Below are 12,948 nucleotides of genomic sequence, written 5' to 3' on the forward strand. Positions count from 1 at the left end.
ATTAACACTGGGCAGATTTCTCCCAATATCAGAGCTATAAGAAAAATGTCCAAATTTCCTTTGTCTCAAAAAAAAAGGAGGAAAAGGCCTAGAATTTAAACTCTGGAACAGACATACTATAGGCTTCTATTTATGTGTTCTGCAGTAGGTAAATCTTGTGCGTAGATATTTTATTTTTCATTAGCAATAAAACAACATTTAGCCATACTGTATTTGTGATCTTCTTTATTACAGTAAGCAAGTTCCTAAATATAGGAAACTAGAGAGTTGAAATTTATTGCAACACCTAGTGAGAAGGACAGTTAGGAGCAAAGGTGTTTTTTATGCTTCATAAAACTCTGGACAAGGCTGACACTATCCAGGATGAATTCTACCCCTCAAATAATCAATAGTGGGGATGAGGGGGATAGGCAGTTTGATTTGTGTTGTGACTTTTATGAGTTAGCTGAAAGTTGACACATTGCTTTATTTATTTATTTTTAAGCTTACATGCACAAGTTTTCTTCTTTAGCATTTCCTGTATTTGTGATGTGCTCTTTCAGTAATCATGTGGTGGTTCACCAATCCACCCTAAAAGCAGAAATAAAAATTCAAGAGACATAACCTGTTCATTAATCCTTGTTTAGACCACACTGAGCATGAGGTTTTTTTAAACAATTAATTTGACCACTGAATACTAGAATGTAACAATAACATTATATGTACAACTTTACTGAAGTCCAACTAATTTAATTTATAAAATACTAGATAACCTTTGATCTCTTAGGTAATTGTTTCATTGCTTCAGAAATATTTCCCTGGCTAAACAGAGAAACAGAACGACCAAGGATGGGCAAAAAAGCATTGGAAGCCAACTTCCTGCCAGCTTTTCCATTGAGTTTGTAGAAATTTGATAGTGAGCTTCTCTTCTCTTCCCTTCCTTTTCAGATCCTGGATTTGGACATATTCTGTAAGTTAGACCATCTGAGGCACCTTGGTTCAAAAATGTTGCTGTATAATGCACTCTTTTACACAGTGAAAGGACATGATAACGAGAGTTTCAGTAGTATAGAGAAGTAGTGTTTCATTTTGTAACTAGGAATTGGAAAACGAGAGTCTATCAGTAGAATGAACCTTTTATGCTAGGTTAGTTCACCTGTATGGACTCCAGAAGATGGTAGAGGACAGGAATGCCTGCAGGAACGTTGTCCATGGGGTTGCGATGGGTCGGACATGACTTTGCAGCTAACAACAACAAAGTTCACCTGTGACAGAAGTAAAATAAAACAACTAACCAAATGATTAATTAACTAACAACATAATCAAGCAAAGACTCCATTCTGAAATTTTCAAATGAGTTTTCCAGATGGTTGAAGAATTCTCCATGAAAATTTAAAAAAGAAATGCTATACTTTAAATAGACATTTAATACATTTTAACAGGGTTAAAGACTGGGATCTGCTCAGGTAATTACAGTGATGTGAAAGTGATGGCTTTTGTGCACCATGACACAAGATCCACTCTATAGTGTGTTTTGTTTGTTTATCAAATTTATTTGCCACCCATCTCATGGTTCAGGTAACTATGTTAGGTACAAATATATTACAGAGTTTCTGTAATGTATTAGTGACACATGTTTCACTTACTGTCCTTTGCCCCTTTCCTATCGGTTGACCAGATGTTAGCTGTTTGCTTCTCATGGTTCTCTATTTTTAGACCTTCTCATAGAAAAATCCAAAACACAGGACTGCAATCCATGAAATAGAACATATAACTGTCCCAATGCAGGGTGCTTAGTGAAAACATAAATTAGGTTTTTTAAAAGTGCTTGTTCCCAGATGTGTTCCCCCCACCCCAAAAAAACTCAGAATTCTTAGTCAGAATATTATCTGGTAGTGTAATTCTGGAACTATACTATCAGTTGTTCAGGAAAGCAATAGCTTGAAAATGCATAGAACAGAATGCATAAGAAAATGCATACATTTCATCAGATGTATGTGAATCATGAAGTAATGCTGTCCAAAATACCTTTTCATATCTTCAAAATTTAGTATTCAGTAACACATTGTTGCAATTCTTACTTTCAAAAGACTAATTTCTATAATATGAATTGTTATGACATTTGCTCTTTGAAACAAACTCTCTTATGTTTCCATATCCATCACTAAACTGACTCATGATTTACCAACAGTCAGAACATATTTGTTGACTTTCTTGCAGTTCAATTTACAGCATCTTCCTGGTGCTCCACAAATGATCAAGGCTTTAATTTGCCTCCAACTGAGTATATTCAATTTGTTTCTTGTTTGGGGTGATAATTATATTGCAGTTCAAACTGAACATAGCCTCATCGCCTTGAGTAATGCCCATTCTCTGTATTTCAATAGTGTCAGTCCAGTTGCAACTATCTGGCTTGTTTCCAATACTTGCAAAACCAAAACAATAAAAAAGCTACACACAGCTAACCATAATCCAAACAAAGAAATGTAATTTCACAAAATGGACATAATAAAGAAAAGAACAGGTTTACTCTGAAATTCTACCAAATTTCAAACAGAATTGTCAGGAAATAGTTGGCAACGATAATTGGCTTGGTAAATATTCAAAACAGGCAGTATACACTGCTATCATACTTTCACTTTTGAGGTTGCATAGTAATTTGCCTGAAAATATACAACTTTTGATATCTGATTTTCCCTTCCAACCATAAGCAATAATCTAGTCCTGGATAGAAATATAAATTCTAATCAGTTTCCCAGATAGAAGCAATTTGAAAAGGTATTTTGCAGGCTGGCTCAACCATAACATAAGGCAGATGAAGAGGCTCCATCCACAGTTTTATCTTTACTCTGGAATTCTGTCTCACGGCTGACTCCAGGAAGTGCATATCATAAATTGGCTGATAGAGAACACCAATTTTTGTTCTACCTCAAATATTAAATACTTGAGACTATCTCTAACCCCCAGGAGTGCTACAGTCTAGGGTAGAGTTGAAAAACATGTCTCTTTCCAGATGCTGATCAATTGTAATTCCCAAAATCCATTGTTATTGGCTATGATGATTTGGTGGGACAATGAATCTTAGCCTAGTAACATGCTCAATTGTTGCACAAGAAGTGCCATTGCCATAATTGGGGGTAATACTTCCTTTGAAGTTAATCATCATGTAATATCATGGCTATCCCATTTTTGTTGCAAAAATCCATATGAAAACTAGAGGGAAACAGGTTTTTATTATAACAACAATAACAACAACAATAACAATAATAAAAATAATAAAAATTTGGAAGGGACCTTGGAGGTCATCTAGTCCAACCCCTGCTCAGGCAGGAAACCCTATACCAGGGGTAGGCAACCTTGGCTCTTTTATGACTCATGGACTTCAACTCACAGAATTCCTGAGCCAGCATGGCTCAGTATGGAAACCTCTCAATTTCTCCTCAGCATGGCTGGCTCAGGAATTCTGGGAGTTGAAGTCCATGAGTCATAAAAGAGCCAAGGTTGACTACCCCTGCCCTATATCATTTCAGACAAATGGCTGTCCAGTCTCTTCTTAAAAACTTCCAGTATTGGAGCATTCACAGCTTCTGGAGGAAGGTTGTTCCACTGATTAATTGTTCTGTCGGGAAATTTCTGCTTAGTTGTAGGTTGCGTCTCTCTTTGGCTAGTTGGAGCTTCGGAGAATAGCTTCACTCCCTCTTCTATGTGGCAGCCCCTGAGATATTGGAACACTGCTATCATGTCACCCATCATCCTTCTCTTCCTTAAACTAGACATACCCAATTCCAGCAACCGTTTCTTATATGTTTTAATCTCCAGTCTCTTTTAATGTGTCTTTTCTGCCTGCTTCTAGTCATACAATCATGACATTCAAATATGGCAGCCTTTAAACATGCTAAAATAGTTTTCATTCAAAACATAAACTATGTATGTAGTAATAAAATACTTCCAATGGTTCTCTCTCTATATATCCATAGCAACTTGTTACTCATAGCATATTTTAGTTTCATAATGGACTCGACATTATGTGTGTGCCAAGGGAATGTGACGATAACAGGTATAATTGCATTATTGAAACCGCAGTACTTTCTACATTCATGCAACATGTGTTAAAGCGGGGGGGGGGGCAGGGAGTTGATCAACAAGTTATATCATCTGCATTGTGGTTGTTTTAACCTCTCTGCAAGTGTCCTTTTCTGCATGCTTTTTGTGCATGGTTAATTTAATCGCAATTTAATTAACTTAATTCTATGCATTTGGGTCAAGACACTGAATTGCAATCTAACTCTAAATTCATAGAATCTACTAGGTTAAAGTATTGGCTGGTTTCTGTTCAGCACATAACATAAACATAGTCACTATCAACAAGAGAGGACACATGGATCAAGAAATTCCTTTACTGGTCATCACACTTTTTTTTCCAGCTTTGATCAGTTGAAAGAACAAGCTTCCAGGTAATATAACAAATACACAATAAAAGATACTGCACAGAGTTCTGATTCTTTAGCAACCAAAAACAAGCAGGGAATGCCAGTCACACACAAAAAAATTATTTTGTAATGACTGAAATTAATTAAAGTGGCACCAGAGCTAATAACACATAATATAACATAAAAGTAAAAATAAAGGTTTCTCCTGTCCAGTCATTTCCAACTCTAGGGGATGGTGCTCATCTCTGTTTCCTAGCTAGGTGGGCAGGAGCTGGAGCAAGCAACAGGAAGTCACCTTGTCACGTGGCACTTGGGTCTTGAAACCAGGCTGTCAACTTTCCAGCTGACAAGCTCAATGACCACTCAGTGTGCTTAACCACTGAGCTACCACACCACTATGATATACCATAGCTGTACTGTTTCATGAATTATGGGTGGATGATTTGTGTGGCTGTTGTTTTGGGGGAAAAAAACACCAATGTGGGATATGGGATATGAGTTAATTTTTTATTGGAACCCACATTCAAAGAGACTAGGGCTGCCATATCTGGGCTGTAAAAACTGAATGACAACTAAATGATACCAAAGAGTTATCTGAACCTGTTTCCTGCTTCTTAGTGATCATCCATAATTTTGAAATGATAAGATAGAGAAAATGTTTAATCTTTTTTATTTTGAAATTCTCCATTATTTATTTATTTTATTTATTTGATTTATATACCGCCCTTCTCCCGAAGGACTCAGGGCGGTGTACAGGGCAATAAAAATAAGAATACAGGATACAAGATTTAAAGTTAAATGATTGTGCCCAATGTAGTAAGTTAGTTAAAAACAATGTTAAAACCCCAAACCCATCAGACCAGGCTGGCTTGTTCGAATAGATAAGTTTTTAGATCATGCCGGAAGGAGCGAAGGTCGGGGGCCATTCGTATTTCAGCCGGTAAGCAGTTCCAAAGGACTGGTGCGCCCACCTTGGCTAGTCACCTTGTTATAATGAATTGTGCACATCCTCATTATACAATAAGATATATTGTTAAAAACTACAGTCAAACAATGGTCCAACTAACATGGCCAGATCATACACTAAACAAGGAATGGAATGGAATGGAACAGAATAGAGTTCTTTATTGGCCAAATATAATTGAACACACAAGTAATTTGTCTCAGGTGCATTTGTCTATTCTATTCTCTAAACAAGGAATTAGATTAAATATGATCCACTGGAGATGAAAATGGCAACACTCTCCAGGATTCTGTCAAGAATACCAACTTCACATTAAAAGCAATGACAACCCAATAATAGACAAAGAGTCTCTTTTATCAAAAGATATTCAATGAGCTAATGGGAAAGAAAAGGAAAGAAGTGTGAGTGGCACTGGTGCTTATGATGGGCTGAATAAAAGCTGAAAGTACAACCTTCTGTTGATATGCCAAGAGCCAAAAGGAAAGCACAATACTGCAATGATATGTATAATGTTAGCATGTGAAATGTCAGAACCACTAACCGAGGGGAACTTGATGTCAGAAAAGAAATATCAACTTTAATATTGATGTTCAAGGAATGGTGAACTGAAATGGGTCATGTCACATTAGAGGAGGAGCATTAGGTCTTCTATTGTGGTTAAAAAAAAGATAGGTAAAATGGAATAGCTGTCATTATACAAAGCAGGTGTCAAAGTCAGTATTTAGAAACAATCCAAACAACAACTGTATCCAAGGAAAGCTAATCACTATCATTGTGATCCAAATCTATGCTTTAACCACAGATGCATAAGAAATAAAAGTTGAACAATTCCGCAGAAGCTTGTCACGCTTTGTCAAACTGCTTCCCCCATTGTATTAAGTACAGGAAGCTTAAAATATTAAAGTTGGAAATATAATAGCATCTGGAATAACCAAAAAATTAGCCTTGTGGTATGAAACAAAATATGAGACAGACTAATAGCGTTTTGCCAAGATAATTCAATGTACCTTCTTCCAATGACTTAAAAGATTCAGAGAACAGCAAGAAGACACAAGAAGTTGTATCAAAGTAAGAAACTGAAAGAAATTGAGAATAACAACTGAATGGGAAGGATGAGAGATTTATTTCAGAACATTACAGAACTCAAGGGAGACTATTATGCAAAAATGGACAAGATAAAAGACAAAAAAAAACAAAGACCGGGTAGAGAAAAAAGAAATAGAGAGATAATGCATCCATGTTAGTGTGTCTATTGATGAAATACCAGGAGAATTATTTAAAGTCTTGCAAGATTATGAAGTTAACATGCTACATGAAAATTATGCGCAGATATGAAACATAGCAGTGACCAAAGGACAGAGGAAAGATATATTGCAATACAAAAAGAAAACAATGGTAAAGAATGCTCACGTGACCAAACAATTACATTGATCTCAAGTGCTAGTAAGAATCACACAATTCATTATTGTGTAATCCAACAATACACAGAACCAGAACTGCTAGGTGTACAAGTGGATTTAGAAGCAGAAGAGTCAGAAGCAATTAATGAACAACAAAAAAGGCACCAAAAAGAAGGCTATTTTTGCTTTATTGATTATACAAAGGTTTTTTTTATTATGGTTAAAGATTAATTTTCCATGGCACAACCTTTGCCTCTTGCATATATATATATATATATATATATATATATATATATATATATATATATATATATATATATATATATATATATGTGTGTGTGTGTGTGTGTGTGTGTGTGTGTGTGTGTAATGTTAAGGAAACTGAGAATATAATTTGGAGCAATTAAAAGATACAGACTAAGGAAAGGGGCATACCCGAGTTTATACAATCACCTTTCCTTAGATAGCTTAATACAGCATATATCATGAGAAATACTGGACTGGAAGCAATAAAAATTGAAATTTAAAATTTCTGAGAGATACATCAACAGCGTCAGATATGCTACAAACATTGAAAATGTAAGAATTATCTTGTTGGAGGTGAAAGTAAGAGTGCTAATACTGAGTGTGGTAATGAGTGTACTGCTGATTTTTTTTTTAAAAAAACCCCACAGTATTTATTTACTTACTAGTGCTAACATGCCACTCCTATCCAGAATTACTGTGAACACCTTGCATTTTCCTAGTATAGTTAGAAAGTTTTACAAAAATCAAATAAAAAAGGTGAAAGACAGATACCAGTCTTTTTGAAATAAACTAATAATGGATGACCTGACATTATGGTCTCACACGTCAGCATGCTTCATGTTAGGTTTGGTAGAAGCCTGGACAAAGCAAAAGCAGAGAATTTTAGATCTTGATTCGCAAATATATTGAACTCTTCTCATGTCTGCTGTAATGAGCTTGTACACCCCTTTTTTACAATTACACTCCTAGTGTGCTAATCCTATTATTTTCAAACTTATCTGCTTAAATGTGCTTAATGCTATATCTATCAGTGAGAAAGATACTACTTTCAGTACCTAACAAGCATACAAATTTCCCCTATAATTAGTGACACAAGTATGAATTATAAGAACTGAAACAAGCAAAGCTGACAGATGCTTCTGGTCAAATGATGTCACTGGATCAGAAAGGATTGGAAGTGACCAAGCTATTGAAGAACAGCTCTACCATAATCTTGATAAAAATTGTCCTTCCCACACTTTTTTGTTAAGCCTAATTGTAATACAATTGATTTCTATTAAATAGCAGGGGAGAGTAGAGAAAGTATTGTGTCCCCATATGTTGCAATCCCACACTGGCAAGTGTTGAAAAGGAAGTGTTGACAATAAAAGTACAAATGATTAGCATCACTTTGATGACTACAGGACTAATAGTGCTTCCTGCACAGAGAAGAAATTATTGCCTGCATTAAAACATGGAGAGGTTGACCTTGACATGGAAAAGTCTTTGATTTTTAAATTCATTTTATGTACCTTTTAAAGAAAAGTATCTACTGCTGGTTAAGAAAGAAAATCTCAAATGCTTTGTTGAGTACATGGGGTTTGGGGGAAACAAACTAGATCAATTTTTGGAAAATTTGGGGCTGCTTTTCTGTACATGTTTACTTGGTAGTATGTTCCATTGGAACCAGTTCTGACCCAAGCATATATAGGATTTCATAGTCAACTACTTCATAAATAATTTTAATCCACCGTTGTGCTTCATTTATTACGTTTAAGTTTAAGTTTATTGAATTTATATACCGCCCTTTTCCCGTAGGACTCAGGGCGGTTTACAAGGTAATTAAAAATGTCAATATAACACAAAAGTTAAAAACAATTAAAAATAATTAAATTTGACCCCTGAAAAATATAAAAACCCCAATTAAAAACTCTCAACCTGGGCCAGAAAGCTTAAAGAGCCAGGTCTTCAGGTCCCGGTGGAATGAACGAAGGTCGGGGGCAGTCCTAAGCTTCACGGGCAGCTGGTTCCAAAGGGCAGGTGCACCCACTGAGAAGGCCCTCCCCCTGGGTGTTATCCACCGGCAGTCTTTTACCGGCGGCACCCTGAGAAGGCCCTCCCTATGGGAGCGCACAGGACGAAGGTAACTTGATGCCGGCAGCAGGTGTTCCCTCAAATATCCCGGACCCAAGCCATTTAGGGCTTTATAGGTCATCACCAGCACCTTGAATCTCACCCGGTTGGCAACCGGAAGCCAATGCAGCTCGCGGAGTAGAGATGTTACATGGGAGTATCGGGAAACCCCCACCACAACTTGCGCGGCCGCATTCTGCACCAGCTGAAGCCTCCGAGTGGTCCTCAAGGGCAGCCCCATGTAGAGAGCGTTGCAGTAGTCTAACCAGGAGGTCACGAGCGCATGGGTGACTGTGCGTAGGGCATCTCGGTCCTGATAGGGTCGCAACTGGTGCACCAGGCGAACCTGGGCAAAAGCCCCTCTGGTCACGGCTCCTATGTGATCTTCAAAATTGAGCCGTGAATCCAGGAGGACGCCGAAGTTGTGAGCCCTATTACAATGGCTAAGTGGCAATGCTTGTTTGGAGAATTGTTATTTCACTTGGTTTTGTAACCTTGTAATAACAGCTGCTTAATTTCATCCTGTTAATGCAGGAAAATGGTATCTCCAGTTAAATGTGAACTGTGAACTGAGAAAATCAAGCACTTATATTGAGCACATACTAACAACTGCCAAAGAGGTAGTGCTAAGTACTTAGGAAAAGAGGAAATGTGAACGAATGTTAGCACTTTGAACATCTGTCCTCTACCATTCATCATAGATCCTTATTCCCAGTCTTTGTGCTCAATGGTATGTAAGTCCTGATGGCCCCCTTATTCAGCCATGCTTATTTCTATTATTATTCTTTTCCCTTTTGCAACTGGGCATGGATGTGCTAGCAGGGGATAAAGGAAGGGGAGTCTTACATGAGTGGCAAAATGGTTTATATGGATTCCTTTCAAGTTCCTTAAAATAATAGGACATTATTTCTGTTCTGTTAAGGGGTTTTTTGTCTGTATGTCTTGGATGAAATACAAACACTGAGACAAAACAGGATTGATCTACAAATTGAACAAATTGAACCTCTGATAAATGCCAGCAATGTGCTATCTTTGCATTTGCTTATTTATGATCTCAGAAGGGTGATTTATTCAAGTGTAGAATTGTAAAGAGCTTTAACCAGAAATCTACATCCATTTAAAATTCTTAGACAGAGGTAGCGCATCAATCAAATGACTCTACAAGCCTCTTTCTTCTGCCTTCTAGACTTCCACCTAGATAAATATTTATGCAAAAACATGGAAAAGTGTTGGGTAAAAATGGACATTTCATGGTGGCAGACACAAATAGATAAATCAGTCGTAGTAATGTAGTATGTATTAAAAGCAACAATTGATTTTGTCACTGTACTGGACTCCAAAGAGCAGAACTTACTTAATTTCAATAGCTTAGGCACTGACATGATGCTTTTATCATTTCTGTACCTTTGTAAAGATTTCAGTAAATGTGGGAAAGTGGCAAACAAAGATCTGTAAAGGCAGACCAAGTAGGAGATTTAGCAAACACTAGACAAAGGAATTTGCAAATAAAGTTTCACTGATATCAAGGATTTGCTTCAGCTGAAACTAATATATCCAGGAATACATGCTTAGAATCCCAATGGTATCTTGTTGTAATCCAGTTAATCAGTCTTAGAACACGCCTACATAGTTATTAAAGCTTTTTTTAGAATATAGGTGATTGCTCCTAGTGAGTCAAAGCTATTTAGTTACTAATACAGAGAATACAATATCTTTGATTAATATAGAAAACTAATACCAAAGACTTTTTGTAGTAGTGTTACTTTTCAATATAAAGCATTTTTATTTATTTAATCAATTTATATAACTCCCTATTCCAAAGCAAGATTAAAAGTAAATAAAAACCAAATACATATACATATAGAAAAAACACTGCCAGTGGAAAAATTTACAAACACAACCAAGAGATGGACTCCTTCACACATCTATGAACCCAGACCTAAGCACATGAGTACCTTTATTTATCCAGCGATACAAACCTGAGCACAGAACCCAGTATTTAAGGCCTTATAAAACACCAGCAGGATTATGGCCAGATGGATCTCTGGGAGATGCTATTCCAGAAAACATGTCAGTCAAGGTTTTCCTTCTGGGTTTTGTCAAACAATAATCTTTACCTGTTTGTACCCAGAGCATTCCTCCCATATTGAATAGGACACTGTAAATAAGAGACAGTCCTATAAGTAACACAGCTCTGGGCCATGAAAAACTTTAAAAAGTGACTACTGGCTCCTGGAATTGCACCAAAAACACATTTGAAGTTAATGCAGCTCATGGAGGATGAGGTCACATGTGCTGGCATCATTAACTGCCCACTCCACCAGCTGGAGTAATCCCATGTAGAGCATATTGCAGTAGTCCAGACTACTGGGAATAAGGACTCCTTGGTCTAGGAACAAGTGCAACTGATGCACAACTCTGGGCAAGTCCTTGTAGCCACAGTTGTCACTTGCTTGTCAAGTAGGGCCTGTGAGTCAGGAAAACCCTCGCATTGTGCATTTGGTCTGATTGAGGCATCCAATACCAAAGGTGGGAGATCCACAGAATTCGCAGGTCCAAAACCCCAAAGCTAACTTAGTCTTGTTTGGATTGAGCTGAAACCTGATGCACCCCATCAGGGCCCCCACAGACAAGTATTCTGCTATAGTGAAGTCTGTCAGCTAGAGAAACTGACTTAGAAAAAAGTGAAGGAACCCTCTTCTGAGTAGTTGCCGAAAATCATCAATGTGTTTCTTCTTAAATACAGCACATGTTACTATTTGCATCTTAACAGTGTTCATTGCAACTACAGTGTATTAACACATTTCTTTTCCCACATTGAAAAGAAAAGAAAACAAGTTGGAAAAAAGATTTTGAAAATAAATGGAACAAGTGATTTGCACACTTACTTCCAACTGCTTGCTCCAAAATTATGTCTGAGAGTAGTTTTCTGGAGGGGTGGGTGGTTTTTTTTGGTAATTATGTACTCTTTGGCTTTGAAAGGCAGAAGCTTAGAGCAACTACTGTTGTGTAAGAGTGTCATTTTCAAATTTCTCGTCTTGACGTAAGAAATACTAAGTGTATTTGTCTTACTGCTTCTAGACTAATAAGCATCCAAGATCCTGCAAATGATTTGGTAATATTAATATATGATATTGCAAAGAAATAGTTTAATTTTAAAGAGATTCACTTGAACTGTTTGTTGTTGTTGTTAGTTGCGAAGTCGTGTCCGACCCATCGCGACCCTATGGACAATGTTCCTCCAGGCTTTCCTGTCCTCTACCATCTTCTGGAGTCCATTTAAGCTCACGCCTACTGCTTCAGTGACTCCATCCAGCCACCTCATTCTCTGTCGTCCCCTTCTTCTCTTGCCCTCAATCTTTCCCAGCATTAGGCTCTTCTCCAGTGAATCCTTCCTTCTCATTAGGTGGCCAAAGTATTTGAGTTTTAGCTTCAGGATCTGGCCTTCTAAAGAGCAGTCAGGATTGATCTCCTCTAGGACTGACCGGTTTGATCGCCTTGCAGTCCAAGGGACTCGTAGGAGTCTTCTCCAGCACCATAGTTCAAAGGCCTCAATTCTTTGGCGCTCAGCCTTTTTTATGGTCCAACTTTCACTGCCATACATTGCAACTGGGAAGACCATAGCCTTGACTATACGCACTTTTGTTGACAGGGTGATGTCTCTGCTTTTTAGTGTGTTGTCTAGATTTGCCATGGCTTTCCTCCCCAGGAGCAAGCGTCTTTTAATTTCTTGGCTACAGTCCCCATCTGCAGTGATCTTGGAGCCCAGGAAAATAAAATCTGTCACTACCTCCATTTCTTCCCCATCTATTTGCCAGGAATTGAGAGGCCCGGATGCCATGATCTTGGTTTTCTTAATGTTTAGTTTCAACCCAACTTTTGCACTCTCCTTCTTCACTCGCAACAAGAGACTCTTCAGTTCCTCTTCACTTTCTGCCATTAGAGTGGTATCATCTGCATATCTTAGGTTGTTGATATTTCTTCCAGCAATCTTTATTCCAACTTTTGATTCATCTAGCCCTGCCTTTCTCATGAT

This window comes from Vipera berus (assembly GCF_964194415.1).
Source record: "Vipera berus genome assembly, chromosome: 1".
Taxonomy (NCBI): Eukaryota; Metazoa; Chordata; class Lepidosauria; order Squamata; family Viperidae; genus Vipera; species Vipera berus.